We start from the raw sequence: 17885 nt of genomic DNA, 5'->3' as shown, positions 1-17885 counted from the left end.
GATACGGTGGCTAATAAAGTTTACGAATGCCAATTGAGGTTAATTACCGAGTTAAAAGGGTAATTCAAAAGTGAACTTGTGAAATCTCGATCTCCATAGACACATAACTAAAAGTAGACGCGATAATGTGAACCAAGGGTAATTTCGTAATTTTTCTTGGTGAGCTCCTACGAGTGGGTTTTTTTTTTTATATTATTAAGGTCTAAATAGGACTAAGGAATGAATAAATGATGTTTATGATAGTAAATAAATGAAGAAGATAAAAATAATGATAATTTCCACGATAAGGGCAAAATGGTCATTTTGCATCTTGGGTCTAAATTTGTATGTTTTTGTGAACTCGAGTATTTCTAGACTATTATGGACCTTGTCCTAGTGTCAAAAGAGTAAAAGGTTGCACAAAGGATGGGAGGAAGACAGTCACCTTATTAAGGGCATTTTGGTAATTTATGTGAGAAATGGATAAACTTTAGATATAAATATCTAAAGCTCTAGCAAATTTCTAGCAGCTTCCAGCAACTTTTCTTCTTCCTCCCCTTTCTTCTCTCCATTTCCTGTTTTCTTCATCTTCCATGGAAGCCTTTCATGGTAACCTTAAACCTTGTGTTTTTCTACACGTTTTCTTTTTCATACTCTTTCTCTTATACACCTCAAAAGCCCTTAAAGGTCTTTCCTTGGTATATTTTCTCACTAGTTGGATGGGTGGAGAGAGAAAGAGGGAGATTGTCCATAATAGCTTGGAAGCTTTTGAAAAGGAATTCAACTACAAAAAACCACTAAGGTGAGTAATGAATTAGGTTTAATTTTCAAGTTGTTGATAATGGTTGATGATTAGAGTGGTCAGTTAATCTATTGTTGAGATTGTTAATCAATTTTAGAGTGACTAGAGTAGAGCAAATAACTAGCCACTTAATTGCAATTGGAAACTAGTTAGGAATAACTAGTAGAACTTGATTTAGGAAACAACTTTTGGAATTATATTAATGCCAATTTCGGTTGGTGCTGATATTGTGTGTGTATAGGTTCCAACAAGGCCTCACATGTCCATTTGGAGCATTAGTTGAGGCTAGAGTCAAGCAAAAGAATCAACAAGACTGGTGAGTGAACTTGCATTAAAGTGTTTTTGGGAAATACATATGTGTTGGGATGAAGCATTTAAATGATTTTACTTGGTTTTCATTAAATTATGCATGGGAACAAGCCCTTGATAGAATGTTTTGATGTTGTGAAATTGTGAAATGTGTAAAACGATTAATCTAGTGCTTCTATATTATGTTGGTATGTATATATATGAATATGTGTTGTGCATTGATGAATAATGTTGTGTGATAATGATGAGCCAGCTATGTGCGATGTCGGAGTGCATATGAGCTGATGATGACCCGGTTATGTGTGAGTAGGGAATGCTCATAAGCCGATGATGATGAGTCGGCTATGACGATGAATGAAGTGGGGTGGTGTACGTGTTTATATATGTTTATATATGTATATGTGATAAAAAGTTTATATCATGACCCGATACTCCCCACGAGCCCGTGACAATCGTCGCGCATCCCGGTAGACATTCGTTACTCAGAGTGCCAACCGGAACCCCACAAGACTTTAGTACCATTCTTTTCATCTCCCCTGTGAGTAATCATTGCCAAACCTCGTTTTTAAAGAATTTTAAGCTTTTTGCCTTTCAAAACCATGGAAGAATAATTTTTGCCTCACAGGGGCGTTTTTGTCATTTTTCCTCAAAATTTTTCGAACTCAACTAAAGATGTAGCAGATTAGTGGAAAACACATATTTCATGATTTAAAATAAATTTGGGTGTCTAAAACATTTATTAAAAATGATATTGCAACTATTTGAATAAAATAAAAATATTCAATAAAATATTCTAATTTATTGTAAAACAATATTTATAGAGTCATCAGTAAATAATTTTTGTAATGTAAAAGCTAAATAATTTCATACATACTATAATGCAGATAACTGGGATATGAAATTTACTTTACTTTGACTTGTGGGCCCACAAAGAACAAAATTGCACAAAGGTAATAAACCTACAGTTTTTGTAGTAGTAAAGCCGACTATAATCCTTGACGATATCTACTATCCACAAGCTACCTCGCGCCTGAAATGGTTGAAAAAGAGGGTGGTGAGATTGTAAAATCCTAGTGAGTAAACAGATACCATATAAACCATATAAAGTCGAGTAAATGGAGACAGTTAAAATAGTTTAACATATTGAAATTCATCACCTTTCAATTTGTTTCAACCAAATAAAATCAATTCATATAAATCGAGAAATTAACATGGCTTATAAATTTCTTAAAACTTTGGCTCGTACCAAAATCATTCTCATACTCAGTTATTAGGGATACTTTGGCCGCGGGCTATCCTAAACCGAGTCCGCCAAGGCTATTAAAAAGTTATGTATTCATAAATCATGTTTTTTTTTATTTTAAAAATATAGTCGTTCCTTGGCGTTGGCTGAGTTCGCCCTCACGTGGTGGTTTGGCATTAAGTGAACTCTAAAAGTTATACCTCGGGAGTTACCCTACTCGCCTCTCCAACCGAGGTAAGAATATGACCAGGTTCCGTGCCCCTATAATAGGCTAGTCCATAGAACCAGCCCACTGCTGCAAGCTAAACGCACCATACAATAAAATTTGCAACAGCATAACATGGCAATTTTATCATTATCCAGCCTATCAAGGCAAATAACAGTTTATACATTTTAACACAAGTACCAATTCAGCCATTTATGCCAATATTGTCATAAGCCAATCAATTAGAACCATAAATTCACAATACATCAAATGGTCTCCAATTACTCTATTTGAAAAGCCATTATTAAATTTTAAAACAATTTTATGAAATCGTTTCACCAAATCACATTCGGTTTATAAAATCAAAAAATTAATCATTTAATTCATTTTCCAAGAAATTCACAAAATCGGATAAAAACCACTTTAGATAATTAAGACGATAGTAAGGTTACTCACAGTATTATGAGTTCAATATACTCCTATTCCCGGTCTTCGAGCACAATCTCTTTGCCTTTGTTAGAGGGCTCACCACCTATACATCATACGTGACACGAATTTCAATAAATTGTATCAATTTATCATAAACTATTTCAGGCTCTATAAGTCTATATGAATGCACGAAATGTGATCCAAAATGTTTGAATAGTTGTTCAAATATGGTATTCGACCTAATTTGCACTATTCTCGGTGTAATTGACTAAAACCTCCAATTTAACTCTAAATCGATTTCTTTCACTTTCTACACTCCAATTATACTTAAAATACCTCAATGACTGTGAATATGATTCAATTTATCAGTCCGAATCATAAATTGCACATGTCTATACATTAGGTAAAAATTCATATTTTCATGCCAAAATTTCCCATTAAATTTTCAGCCTCACCAATCATTAAATACCACCAATATATCATGAAATATCATCAATTTCAGCCTCAATATCCTCCCTAAAAAATTCGGCCTCTTGTGGGTTTGTGAAGAATAAAGTAATTCCTTGCTAGATTTTCATACTTTCCATTACCAAACAACCAAAAACACTTAATTAGCTTGAAATCTAGCAAAATCAATGCTCAAAACCTCTCCTCTCAAATTCAGCCAGCATGGGTTCATCATGCAAACTTGAGTTCTAAACATGGAAAATGAAAAAGAAAGCATGGGTAATGTAAATCACAAGATAAAATCACAAAAGTTTACCTTTATTAGCTTAATCCATTGAATTCCCACACTTTTTCTTGAATTTCCCCACCTAGGGTTTGTGTTCTTTCCTTTCCTCTTCACTTCATGCTTTCGCCGGCCATATGGGTGAGACTAAGAGAGTTTTAAATAGATTTTACAAGGAAGTTCTAGAATAATCCAAGCTTGACACATGGCATGTTTCCATTGGTCCATGTGTAATACTTATCCATTAAGCAATCTCTCTCCACCATATAAAATGTTTCAATTATCCACAATGTAAAATGTTAATGGCTGAATTCCATCAGCATGACAAGTGTTAGATGGTGTAAAATTCTAAAATTCCAACTTTGCCCCCGTAAACTCATAAAATTACCGTTTTGCCCCTAAGACTCTAAAAATGTCAGAATTTAATTTTTTCACCTCCCAAACTCAAATCAAATTCCTATCAAAATCTTTTCTAAAAATTCTCATCTTGTCCTCAAGTGATAAAATTATCATTTTGCCCCTAGAACATAAAAATTCCAAATTGACTCCAATTTGGCCCTCGAACTCCAAATAATCATTTTAAGTCATTCTAGGGTTTTAAGATTCTCAATTTCATCTTAAGATCTCTATTTAGACTAGTTCGAGGCTTAATTCAACTTAATGGTACCATTTGGTACAATATCGACTTTTGATGGTTTTTCGAGGCTTTCCAAGTATGCAAGCATATTGTCAATCACATAAAGGACATGGCATGGCAAGTACTTTATAAGGTCGGGCTTGACAGTTTATGATTATAATATGTGATTATTTTGAATGTTGAAAACTTGATTATTGTCAATGTATTCACTTTGATGTGCAATATGGTAGGGATGGATTTTGTGGCATGTGAAAACCCCTTAATTGTCATCTGCCCTGAATCTCGCTGCAGCGAGAATCTCTCGGGTGGTGGGGACATAAACCAGCCCTGTTTCTCACTGTAGTGAGAATGAATCTCGCTACAGTGAGTAAATTTTGCTGCAGAGAAAATGAATTCTCGCTGCAGCGAGAAACTCTCAGGTGGTTCCAAAAATTCTGTACAGTTCTTTCACTTTGACAAAGATTTTAACCACCTTTCGTTCAGAACTGGGCAAAGTGGAAAACATAAAAGTTGTATCCCAATCTCTTAGCTTTCTAATGGTCAAAAATCATGTCAATTGGACCTCTATAGTGTGAGATATGCTTTAAAAACCAAAACAAATGTAAACCAGAAATGTTTCTCGCTGCTGTGAGAAACTTGCTGTCCTGCTTGCTACCTTGCTTGATTTTGACATATTTTTTACCCATTTAAATTCATGGATTGATCATGGGTTTTTCCAACACTATGAGGTTATTAATCAAAGTTTGAAACGAGGGGTTTTTAGTAAGAAATTAAATCAATTGTATTGTTTTTGAAACAAGTACATCATGATTTCCAAGTTCTCCTTATCGATTGCTTGTTCCCTTCTTATGTTCACTCACTAAGTTTTATACTTACATTTTTAAACTTCAGGTTTTCAGATTCGAAGACAATTGGGACCTAGATTGAGTGCCCACATATGCTCGTCCTTTTGATAGGTACTATGGCATCCAGTAGCTGTACCTTCACCCACGGTCACTCCGTTAACGGTCAAAAGTTTGTTACCTATGAATGCATATATGTAATGTAATCCACTAAGATCCATGTTATAAGTCAAATATGTATATTTGATTACTGATGCCATTATGAGTTGGCAAACGGGTGACATTATTTTGACATATTAAAATTATAAGTATTGGGTCACTATAAAATATTATTGAAATATTTTAGTAGAGAATTACAATATGTGGTTTTAGAAATGATGGTTGGAAATGATGATCGGGATTGCATAAAAAGGCTTGCTCGGGCTTAATGGGCTATGCCCATTGAGCCCATGCACCAGTCATGGCCTGGGATTTGGGCTGTAATATTGATGCAAGGTTTCAACAAAATCTACTTCAATATATCCCTTAAGTACATGATCTCTAATTAAATGATGTCTTATTTCTATATGTTTGATTCTAGAATGTTGAACAGAATTTTTTGAGATATTTATGGCACTCATATTATCACAAAAAATGCGAACTTTATGCATAGCCATTCCAAAATCATTTAGTTGATGCCTAATCTAAAGAATTTGTGCACAACAATTATCTAGTGATATATACTCAGCTTCAGTAGTTGATTGAGCAGTGAAATTTAGTTTTTTGTAAAACCAAGACACAAGCATGTTTCCAAGGAATTGACAAGTACCACTAGTGCTTTTCCGATCAGTTTTGCTACTAGAAAAATCATCATTAGAGTAGCCAAAAAGATTAAAATATGACCTTTTAGATACCATAAGCCTAAGCTTTGAGTATCCATGAGGTATCTAAAAAACCTTTTCACAGCTGTCAAATGTGATTCCTTAGGACATGATTGGAATCTTGCACATAGGCATACAGTAAATAGGATATGAGGCTTACTAGTAGTCATATAAAGAAATGAGCTAATCATACCTCTATAGAGTTTTTGGTCCACTTTTTTTCCTTTCTCATCCTTGTCAAGCTTTATGGAATGACTCACGGGAGTTCCAATGGACTTCATATTCATCACACCAAAATTCTTTAGCATTTCTTTGGTATATTTCTCTTGGTTGATGAATATTCCATCCTCACATTGCTTAATTTGTAGACTAAGGAAGAACTTTAATTCTTCTATCAAGCTCATTTCAAATTCTCCCTCCATTTGTTTAGCAAAATTCTCACACAACCTTTCATTAGTAGCGCCAAATACTATATTATCAACATAAATTTGAACAACAATCAAATCACTCTCATTTTTCGTAACAAACAAAGTATTATCTACACTTCCTCTAGAATATCCTTTTTCAATTAAAAACTTAGAAAGTCTTTCATACCAACCTCTAGGAGCTTGCTTTAATCCATAGAGAGCTTTATGCAGTTTATATACATGATCACTTTTATCAAACAATTCAAAACCAGGGGATTGTTCAACATATACCTCTTATTGTATAAAGCCATTAAGAAATGCACTTTTAACATCCATTTAAAACAATTTAAAGTTCATAAAGCATGCATAAGCAAGTAAAAGTCTAATAGCTTATAATCTAGCTACTAAAACAAAGGTTTCATCATAATCAATACCTTCTTCTTGATTGTAGTCTTGAGCAACTAACCTTGTCTTATTTCTAACCACATTTACCAACTCATCCATCTTGTTCTTAAAAACCCATTTTGTACCATTAATTGGATGCTTGGTTGGCCTTGGAACTAAATTCCAAACTTTGTTCCTTTCAAATTGGCCTAATTCTTCTTGCAGAGCTATCATCCAACTCTCTTCCTTTTCAGCTTTCTCAAAGCTCATTGGTTCCACTTGTGATATAAATGCTAGATACTCACAAGCTTCTCTTAATCCCCTTCTAGTTTTGACGCTTTTTAAGGGATCACCAATGATGAGTGCTTGAGGATGGATACTTACAAATCTCCAGCTTCTAGGAATATCATTGTGCTGTTCCTAAGCTTTTTGTCAGTTTTTTAATGGTGGTTCATCATCATCTTTTTCCTTTGAGCTCTCTTCATCATCTTCTTTTCTATCCAAGCCCATCTTTTCCATTTTCTTCTCAATGTCATCTGCATCATCATCATCAAGCACTACTTTTCTTTGTGTAGCATTAGTCTCATAAAAAAAATATGAATTGACTCTTCTATAACTAGAGTTCTTTTGTTAAACACTTAATATTCTTTACAATTCAATGCATAGCTTAAGAAGATTATCTCATCACCTTTAGCATCAAATTTTCCTAAGGTGTGTTTTCTATTATTCAAAACAAAGCAATTGTATCCAAAACTCCTTAGGTGAGTAATATTTGGTTTTCTTCCTTTTTAGAGCTCATAAGAGGTTTTAGAAATCATGGCTCTAATGGAAATTCTATTCAAAATGTATGCTGCAATATTCACTGCTTTAGCCCAAAAATATTTTGGCAAGTTGTTTTTACAAAGCATTGTCCTTGCCATTTCTTTCAAGGTTCCATTTTTTCTTTCAACAACTCCATTTTGTTGTGGTGTTCTAGAAGTAGAAAAATTATGATCAAAACCATTTTCATTATAAAAGATTTCAAAGTTATAACTTTCAAATTCACCATCATGATCACTTTTAACACTAACAATGGTGAGGCCTTTTTCATTTTGGACTCTATTACAATGCTTAATAAAAACTAGTAATGCATCATCTTTATGAGCAAGAAAATATACCTATGTATATCTAGAGTAATCATTAACAATAACAATACCATATGACTTGCCTCTTAGACTAGCAACAGTGATTGATCCAAACAAGTCAACATGTAATAGTTCAAGTGGCCTAGAAGTTGATATGACCTTCTTAGATTTATAGAAACTTCTAACTTCTTTTCCAAATTAACATGCATGACAAACCTTGTCATTTTCAAATGATATCTTTGGAAGTCAAATGACTAAGTCTTTTTGTTGGTCCCATTAATATGTGCTAGAGGGGGGGTGAATAGCACAAATTGACTATTGACAAGATGTGGAACTAATTTTCAAAACTTAAGAAAGTAAAAACAGAGTATAAGGTACACAATAATTTAGAGTGGTTCGGTCCAAGCCTTACATCCACTACCTTGATTATCCAACCAAGGATTTTCCCAACGATTCACTAAGAATTCGGTGAAATTCATAAGCTTTCACCAAGCTTTTACAATGGCTTTTCGCAAGCTCAGCCAAAACCTTTACACTAGTTTTTCTCGGGCTTAACTAAAACCCAAAGTGGTTTTCCAAGGCTCAACCATAACCTATACACTAGTTTTTCACGGGCGTAACTAAAACCCAAAGTGGTTTTCCAAGGCTCAACCACAACCTATAACATTCAAGCTTTCCCAAGCTTGAACAACCCCTTAAAGTGACTCCCTCGCTTTAAGTATACATGAAGAGAAGTTAAAGAAAGTACCTATGATCACAAGTTAATCTGATTAATACAAGATTGAGTGCTAAATACAATGACAAAGAGTAGGCGTTTAAGTGCAGACAAATGCAGTGAAGCTTTTCTGGTTTTTCTTCTTTCTAAAGCTCAAATCTCATTCAAGGCTTCAAAAAACTTGTTTCTCATTGTTGGAAGACTCTTTTATACTTGGAGATGCAACTCTGATGGCAATTTGGTAGTTTATATCCGTTGAAAACGGTTGAGGATAAGTTCTATTCGTTAATCTGTCTTGTAGTGCTCTGGTTCAAATTGCAGACAGACAGCTCTTAGTCGACTAACTTGGTTCACTAAGTTGATTATGTTTCTGGTTTGCAGATTTTGACAGAGGGCACTTAGTCGACTAACTTGGTTGACTAAGTTGGTTCTCTTTCTCAAACTCTTCAGCCCGTCATTACTTTAATTTGAATTTTTGGTCAACCAGTGTTCTTCCTTGTTTAACCAATAAGCTTCCTCCTTGTTATTCAGTTACATCTTGTTAATTTTATCCCTCTTTTTCTTTCAAAAATACTTTTTGAAGATTTAAGAAATTAAATTCATATATTAATTTCTTGCACACTCAAATAAAGGAATTAGACACAAATAAATGAGAATGTTTTATTATCATCAAAAACTAATGGAGCCAACAATCTCTCCCTTTTTTATGACAAAACACTCCTTGATTAGCAGTATAGTGTCATTTTAAATTCTTTTTAGTTTTCTGCAAGAATTAAGGATTGCTCCCCCTAAGTATAAGCTTCCCTTTAGTGTGTGCATATTTTGCTTATTTTATTTCAGCTAATTTTATTCTCCTCATATAGAAAATGATATTGTATATTTAGAGAATATATATGTGCAGCAGTATATGGTGATTTGCATCCAGAATTTTTTAGCTGCAAGTTTTGACAGATTTTTATCTATGTTCCAGCAGCTGTCAACAGTCAATTGATTTCAGATTGTGTCTACACCATCCACATTTCAATTGATATGCTATATGCTTCATCTATAACTTATTCTCATCAGACATTATATAAACATCATTTATTCAGCATATAAATCCATGTCAGCATATTAGCAACAGATTTTATTTATGACAGTCAAAATATCAAAACATCAGCAGACTTTAGTTTACAGCAATTAAATATCATAAACATATCAGCATTCATGTTTCACATACATCCACATAAATAACAAAATTAGAGCTGAGTGTTTAAGTGCCACCAAGGCATAAATAACAGTTGAATAAAAAGTATTTCGAAAATGCCCCCGGACTAGTTTTGCTTTCTATCCCCTATTTCTCTAATTTCATGCTCTCCTAGTTCTACTTTCTTTCCTTCCTAGGTTCTTGGTTCCTCTACCCTAACATTTTTTATTTTTTTAAACATTATTCTCTAGTTCCTGCTCCCCTGGTACTATACTACTTCCTATTTTTGTCAACATCGAATGAGGGGGATTCTACTCATCGGATGAAGCAGAAGGTGAGGATTCACTTCCATAGAAAGGGTTAAGAGGAAACGGAGAGGGTTCTCAGAGAGAATATGACATTCTAGGAGAGGATTCTGGAGAAGATTTGTTTGAAACATGAATTGAACTATGAGGAGAAGAGGTTGAAACTAGTTTGGACTTCTCTACCAATCTGGAAGACTTTATTCTTTTGAGAAAGGTTGTCTTAGTTGCCATAGTCTTCCTTCCTTTGGTTGGTTGTTTTACCTTAGTTGGTGGTGCTGTGGTGGCTTCTAGTTTTCCTATTTTTGCCTTTAGTTTGGGAGTTGAAGTAGGTTTCTTTCCTTTTCTTACATTTGCACCATCCTTCTGAGTTGCTGTCTTGACAGTGTCTTTTTCAGCTTGTTCCTCTTTGACAATTTTGATGAAAAATGTCCATAATGGAAACTTCCTCTGAATTTGGAGAAGAGGCTTGATGTTTCTTAGTTTCTGCACCAGCTACTTTAGTCCATTGTTCTGAGTCATTTTTGCTTTGAGGTTTAGGGGAGGGTGATTTGGCTGGCTATTCAACTCCTTGTGGGGAGTCTTTAGTTTGTAGAACAGACTGGCAAACTTGTAGGTAGAGCCTTCAGCTTGAGTGCTAGAACTTGCAGACTTCTCTGCTAGCTCTACTGAACCTTTAGCACCTTGCTGTGCAAGTGTAGTGTTGGATGTGGCAGAACTGCCTACAGCCACAGGTTCAGACACCATGTTTTCTTTCTCCTTCAGCTTGTTTTCCAACTCAGTGATTTTATCTTCCATCTACTGTAGCTTCACTCCTTGGTCAGTCAGCTTACCATCAATCTTCATAAGCAGATTAAAAATTATCTCATTTGAAAATCTGGAAGGAGCTTCTTCAGGTTGAGTAGGCAGATTGTGATATTTTCTTGGGCCAATTTTGGAGGTTTTAATGAACTTCTCTCCATCGAGAACATACCCCATCTTAACTAAGCTGCCATAATAAATGGCTTGGTCTCTGGTTTTCACCAAGTCCATATCATACCTTTTAGCCCATATCCCTTTCTTCTGCACAAGGTATGTAATCTCATTCCCATATGGCAGATTTACCTTATCAAGTCTACAAGCACTTCTCATTTTCTCAATCATAAATCTCTCCAGATTTAGAGACACTCCATTAAATGCATGCTCCATCAACCAGAGATCCTTGACGCTAATGTAGCTAAGACTTTTACTCCTCCCTTGAATATTTGCTACAATCAAGTAATGTACTATCCTAATCTGTGGATTGATTATTAGATCTGAATTACTTTTAGAGGAGTATTTTTCTTTCCTTCTAGTGATCATCTCCCACAGTGAGAACAGATCATATTTTTCTAGAAGTTCAAATTCACCAACTTCACCCTTTAATTTCAACAGGTTCTCTAAATCTCCAACAGTCACAACAAACTATTTTCCATTCAAATAGACATTCAAGCCATCTTCTACATAGTCATCGGAATCTATTAATTCTTTTTCTTTCAAAGCAATGCCAGAGTAAAATTTTTTAACCAGACTTGGACTATATGAACTATTCTTAAAAGTGTTGTAACCTTTAAGTTTTAGCTCATCAAAGTACTCAAATAGACTGGTATGGATTTCTACATTTTCCTTAAAACTTTTCCAATCAATAAACTTTTCATAGAAGATTGGTGCATTTTTTATATTCTTGAACCTATATTCATGCAGCTTATTTCTAAATTTAGAAGAAAAAGTGGAATTGATACCTTTCTGGAGTGAGGGTTCTGTATCTTTCTTCTTGTGTATTCTCTGCTTGTTTTCTCTTAGTTTCTCGGCTATTTCCTTCACTGAGGCAAGCACAATTTTTTGTTTATTCTTCTGACTTTCTGTTCTAGTTTCTTCCTCCATTGGCCTTTTTCCTTTCTTTTTCTCTGATACATCTTTACTCTAAGATGTTCTAGCCATTTTGGTTCTAGAAATTTCTGAAGATCTGAGTTGGTTTTAAAGGCAACTAAGAAGATTTAGGTTTTTGTTTTTAAAGCAACGGGTTGCAGAGGAAAGGGAAGAGGAGCTTAGCAGCAGTTATTGCTCAGAAAACTTCTCATATTCCTTTAAGAACCACCTTACTTTTATTTCTTTATATTTTTAAATCTCCCTCTAAAATTTTGATTATTTACCTTTGGCAACTCTGCTCTATTCCTCTTTACACCCGATAAATCAAATTTTTACCACAATTTACTCTTATTTCATTAAACTCACTAAGTCTTATTATTTAAGGATGTCAAGCCACTCTTAGTTGACTAAGAATTCCTTAGTCGACTGAATGCATTCTGTTTTCAATGTGAGAGTCAAAGATTTTCTTATAATTCCTTCACATTAACCATCCCTAAATTTCTTCTAATCTCACAAAATCTAACTTCACTCAGTGGTTTGGTAAAAATGTCTGCTAATTGATGTAGAGTATTCATAAAATCTATTTTAATGTCATTTTTCACTACATGGTCTCTAGTAAAATGGTGTCTAATTTCAATGTGCTTTGTCCTAGAATGTTGTACTAGATTTTTTGATATGTTGATTGCACTTGTATTATCACAGTATATCGGTACATTATGCATAGTTATTCCATAGTCTTTTAATTGTTGCTTGATCCAAAGGATTTGTGCACAGCAGCTACCTAATGATACATATTTAGCCTCTGCTGTAGATAGTGCTATTGAGTTTTGCTTCTTGCTGGACCAAGACATAAACATCTTTCCTAGAAATTGACATGTTCCACTAGTGCTTTTCCTATCAGTTCTACTCCCAGCAAAGTCAACATCTGAATATCCAACTAAGCTAAGAGTTGAGTTTTTAGAGTACTATATTCCTAATTCTTGAGTGTCTATGAGGTATCTAAAAATTCTCTTAACAGCTATTAGGTGTGATTCTTTAGGCTGTGACTGAAATCTAGCACACAAGCACACATTAAACTGAATGTCTGGTCTACTTGTTGTTAAGTAAAGAAGAGAGCCGATCATACCTCTATTGAGCTTTTGATCTACATCTTTACCTTTTTCATCTAAATTGAGTTTGGTGGATGTACTCATTGGTGTGGAAATTGAATTCAGCTTTAGCATATCGAACTTCTTAAGCAATTCATGAGTATATCTTTCTTGGTTGATGAAGATTCTTTCCTCACTTTGTTTGATTTGAAGACAAAGGACGTACTTCAACTCTCCTATCATGCTCATCTCAAATTTACCCTGCATTTTCTTTGCAAAGTTCTTGCATAAAGCTTCATTAATTGCACCAAATACAATATCGTCCACATATATTTGCACAATAATTAAATCATTTAGATATCTTTTTATGAACAATGTAGTATCGATGCTACCTCTATCATATCCTTTCTCAACTAGAAATTTTGAAAGCCTTTCATACCAAGCTTTAGGAGCTTGTTTCAATCCATGCAATGCTCTATGAAGCTTAAAGACATGATCAGATTTTTCAAAATCTTCAAAACCAGGTGATTGTTCTACAAAAACTTTTTCTTAAATTAATCCATTTAAGAATGCACTTTTTACATCTATTTGGTACAACTTAAAATTCCTGAAGCATGCAAAGGCTAGCAACAACCTTATGGCTTCAATCCTAGCCACGGGAGCAAAGGTTTCATCATAATCTATTCCTTCTTCTTGGTTGTAACCTTTTGCTACCATCCTAGTTTTGTTTCTAACTACATTTCCTTGCTTATCTACTTTATTTCTGAATGCCCATTTAGTACCAACAATAGGATGATTTAAAGGTCTAGGTACCAATGACCATACATGATTCTTAGTGAATTGATCAAGTTCTTCTTGCACGGCCATTATCCAACTTTCCTCCTTTTCAGCTTCTTCAAAGTTTTTAGGTTCAATTTGAGATATAAAAGTTGAAAACTCACAAGTTTCCCTAGTTGTTTCCCTACTTCTAGCTCCTTGTGAAATGTCACCTAATATGTGGTCTTATGGGTGATCTCTTACAAATCTCCAACTCCTTGGTAGATCATCATGCTGATTTTTTGCTCTTTGTAGATTTCCTAGAAATGGAGTTTCATTTTCTCTTCTAGATGAGCTTTCTTCATTATTTTTATTGTCCTCTAAGCTTATTTCCTCTGTCAAGCTCGACTCTACAGTATGTTTATTATGCCATTCTTACATAAGAATGCATGTTTACTTACTTAGGTACCTTGAAAATCGTTAAAGGACGATATTTTACCAAATAGTACAATTAAATTGAATTAAGCCTCGAACTAGTCTGAATAGAGGTTTTAAGATGAAATTGAGAATTTTAAAACCCCAGAATGACTTAAAATGGTGATTCGGAGTTCGAGGACCGATTTGGAGTCAAATTGAAGTTTTCATGACCTAGAGGTAAAATGGTCATTTTACCACCCGAGGTTAAGATGTTAGTGTTCGCTGGAATTTCTGACTAAGATTAATCATTGGGAGTATAATTTGAGTTTGAGAAGTGAAGAATTTTAATTTCGATATTTTTTTGAGCATAAGGGTAAAATAGTCATTTTGCTACCTCAGGGGTAAAATTGTAATTTTACACCACCCAACACTTGTCTAGCACATGGATTTTACCCAATATTATCATGGATAATTGAAGAAATTTAAGTGGTAGAGAGAGATTGCTTAATGGCTAAGTATGACACATGGACCAATGAAATGGTGACATGTGTCAAATTTATATCCTTTTATTTTTTAGCTTAAAAATCGACATAAAATCAGCCCATTTCTCATTCATATGGCCGGCCAAAGAAGAACAAAGGAAAAAAAGAAAGAACAAGAACCCTAGGGTGAAAATTCAAGAGAAAAATTGGTGGATTCCAAGTAATCAAGCAATCAAAGGTAAAATTTCTTGATTTTGACTTGTGATCTACCTTTCCCATGCATTATTTTGCATTTTCCATGGTTGAATCACAAGATATCATGAAGGATTCATGGCTGACCGAATTTAGAGAGAGAAGATTTGATGATTGATTTGGTTAGATTTTAAGATATTTTAGTGTTTTTAGTTAGTTATTGATGTGTAGCATGAAAATCAAGTAAGAAAAATTCATTTTCTCCCATCACCCATCATTGGCCCAATTTTCCATGTAGAGTGTGGATGATGATTTTGATTTTATTTCAAGTGAATTGGTTAGGAAATGATGATTTATGGTGTGAGAATCAAGTAGGAAAAATCATAGTATTGATGGACCCACCATGGCCAAATTTTCCAAGAGAAAATGTGAAGATGATTTTGCTAGATTTTATGCTATTTGACTTGTGTTTGATGATTTGGAGTATTGGGAGAAAAATGGAATTATTTGGAGTTAAATTGGACATATTGGCCAATTAATCGAGTGATAGATCAAATTAGGCCAATACAGTTTTATTTAGGTACATAACTGAATTTATATTGAACACCGTATTTAGATAGTTACCCGAGTATTTCACATCCCATTTCATGCATTTATATAGAGCCTGAATTGGTTTTATAACAATTTAGCACAAATGTAGTAAATGGCTTATTGTGCATCATGTTTAGGTGGTGAGCATTCTGGCAAAAGTAAGGAGATAGTACCCGAGGATCAAGAATCGGAGTACTTGGAATTTGACTCCCCGAAATAGTGAGTAACCTTACTATCGTCTTAATTATGTAAAGTGGTTTTTATCCGATTTTGAGATTTTATGAAAAATGAGTTTAAATGGCAAATCTTTATGTTTATAAGCAAAATGTGATTAAATAAGAGATTTTATAAATTGTCTTGAGATAAAATGATGGTTTTGAAAATAAAGTAATTGGAGACCACTTAAAGTGTTATAAATTTATGGTTTTAATTGATTGGCTTATGACAATATTGGCATGAATGGCTGAATTGGTATTTGTGTTGAAATGTATAAACTGTTGTTTGCCTTGATAGGCTAGATAATGATAAAATTGCCATGTCATGCTGTTGAATTTTTATTGTATGGTGGGTTTAGCTTACTGTAGTGGGATGGTTCTATGGACGACCAGCCTATTAGAGGGGCACGAAACCTAGTCATATTCATACCTCAGTATGAGAGGCGCGGATGGATAACTCCTGAGGTTAACACTTTAGAGTTCACTTTACGCCAAACCTCCATGCGAGGGTGAACTCAGCCAACTCTAAGGAACGGCTATGTTTTCAAAATAAAAACATGATTTATGCGTACATAACTTTTTAACAGCCTTGGCGGACTCGGTTGGGATGGCCCTCGATCAAGCCATCCTTGATAACTGGGTATGAGAATGATTTTGGCAGGAGCCAAACTTTTCAGGAAATCATAAGCCATGTTGATTACTTGATTTATATGAATTGATTTTATTTGGTTGAAATGAATTTGAAAGGTAATGAATTACAGTATATTAAATTATTTTATTTGTTTCCATTTACTCAGCTTTAAATATTTTAGATGGTATTTGTTTACTCACTGGGATTATATAATCTCACCACCCTCATTTCAACCTCTTTCAGGCTCAGGATAATCGATAGATAGCTCACTTTGTTGAGGACTACAGTTGGACTTGCATCCTTAAAAATTGTAAGTTTACGGCTTTTAATACTTTTGGTCGTTCATGGGCCCACTTGTTACTGTAAATTAAATTAAATAGTCTGGCTTACTGTATTACAATATATATGAATTTATTTTGCTTTACACTGTAAAAATTATTTATGCAGTGTTCTAAAAATATTGTTTTATGAGAAAATTGAATATTTTGTTCAATATTTTTATTTTATTCTAATAATCATAATTTCATTTTAAATGAAGGTTTTAGATGTTTAAACTTATTTTTGATTATGAATTATGTGTTTTGTACTCGCATACTACATTTTTAGTGAATTTCGAGATTTTTGAGGAAAAATGACCAAAATGCCCTTGTGAGAAAAAATTGGTTTTCTATTGTTTTGATTTGGAAATAGTTTATAATCTCTCAAAACATAATTTTAGTGACTAATAGTCACAAGGGAAGGGAGAAAAACTGATGTTAAGCCTTGCGAGGTTTCGATTGACATTTCGAGTAATGAATGTCTATCGGGACGTCGCGATGGTTGTCACGAGCTCGATGGGAGTTTCGAGTCATGACATCCTCCATTTGTTTTTCTAGGATTTCTATATCATCATCATCATCATCATGAACTTCTTTTTGTAATGCATTTGACTCATCAAAAACTACATAAACTAATTCTTCAACGGTAAGGGTCCTTTTGTTAAAAGCTCTATAGACCTTTGAGTTTAATGTATATCCTAAAAATATTGCTTCATCACTCTTTGCATCAAACTTCCCTAGGAACTATTTTCCATTGTTCAATACAAAGCATTTACAGCCAAAACTCCTAAGGTGAGAAATATTTGATTTCCTATCTTTGTAAAGTTCATATGGAATCTTTGAAATCAAGGGTCTTATTGAGACTCTATTAAGGATATAAGCTGTTGTATTTACTGCCTCAGCCAAAAGATATTTAGGTAGGTTGTACTCACATTTCATGGTCCTAGTCATTTCTTTTAATGTTCTATTTTTTCTCTTTGCAACTCTATTTTGCTAGGGTGTTCTAGGTGCAGAAAATTGTGATCCAACCCCTTTTCATTGCAAAATTTTTCAAACTCATCATTCTCAAATTCTCCTCCATGGTCACTCCTTACGCTAACTATGACTAGTCCTTTTTCATTTTCTACTTTCTTATAATAACTTAAGAATGCTTGT

At 34.1% G+C, this 17885-nt stretch overlaps 1 long non-coding RNA gene across 1 annotated transcript; it reads right to left on the bottom strand.

Moving 5' to 3' along the window:
* Window positions 1986–3774, bottom strand: LOC108663391. The gene is made up of 3 exons (XR_001929371.1): window positions 3731–3774; window positions 2995–3070; window positions 1986–2120 (listed from the first exon to the last, which is right to left on the bottom strand). It is a non-coding gene; the product is annotated as an uncharacterized LOC108663391 (long non-coding RNA).

The sequence above is a fragment of the Theobroma cacao genome, chromosome 9, assembly GCF_000208745.1.
Source record: "Theobroma cacao cultivar B97-61/B2 chromosome 9, Criollo_cocoa_genome_V2, whole genome shotgun sequence".
In the NCBI taxonomy this organism is placed as follows: domain Eukaryota; kingdom Viridiplantae; phylum Streptophyta; class Magnoliopsida; order Malvales; family Malvaceae; genus Theobroma; species Theobroma cacao.
The sequence above is the reverse complement of the archived record's forward strand: the minus strand, read 5'-3'. Positions and strand labels throughout refer to the sequence as shown.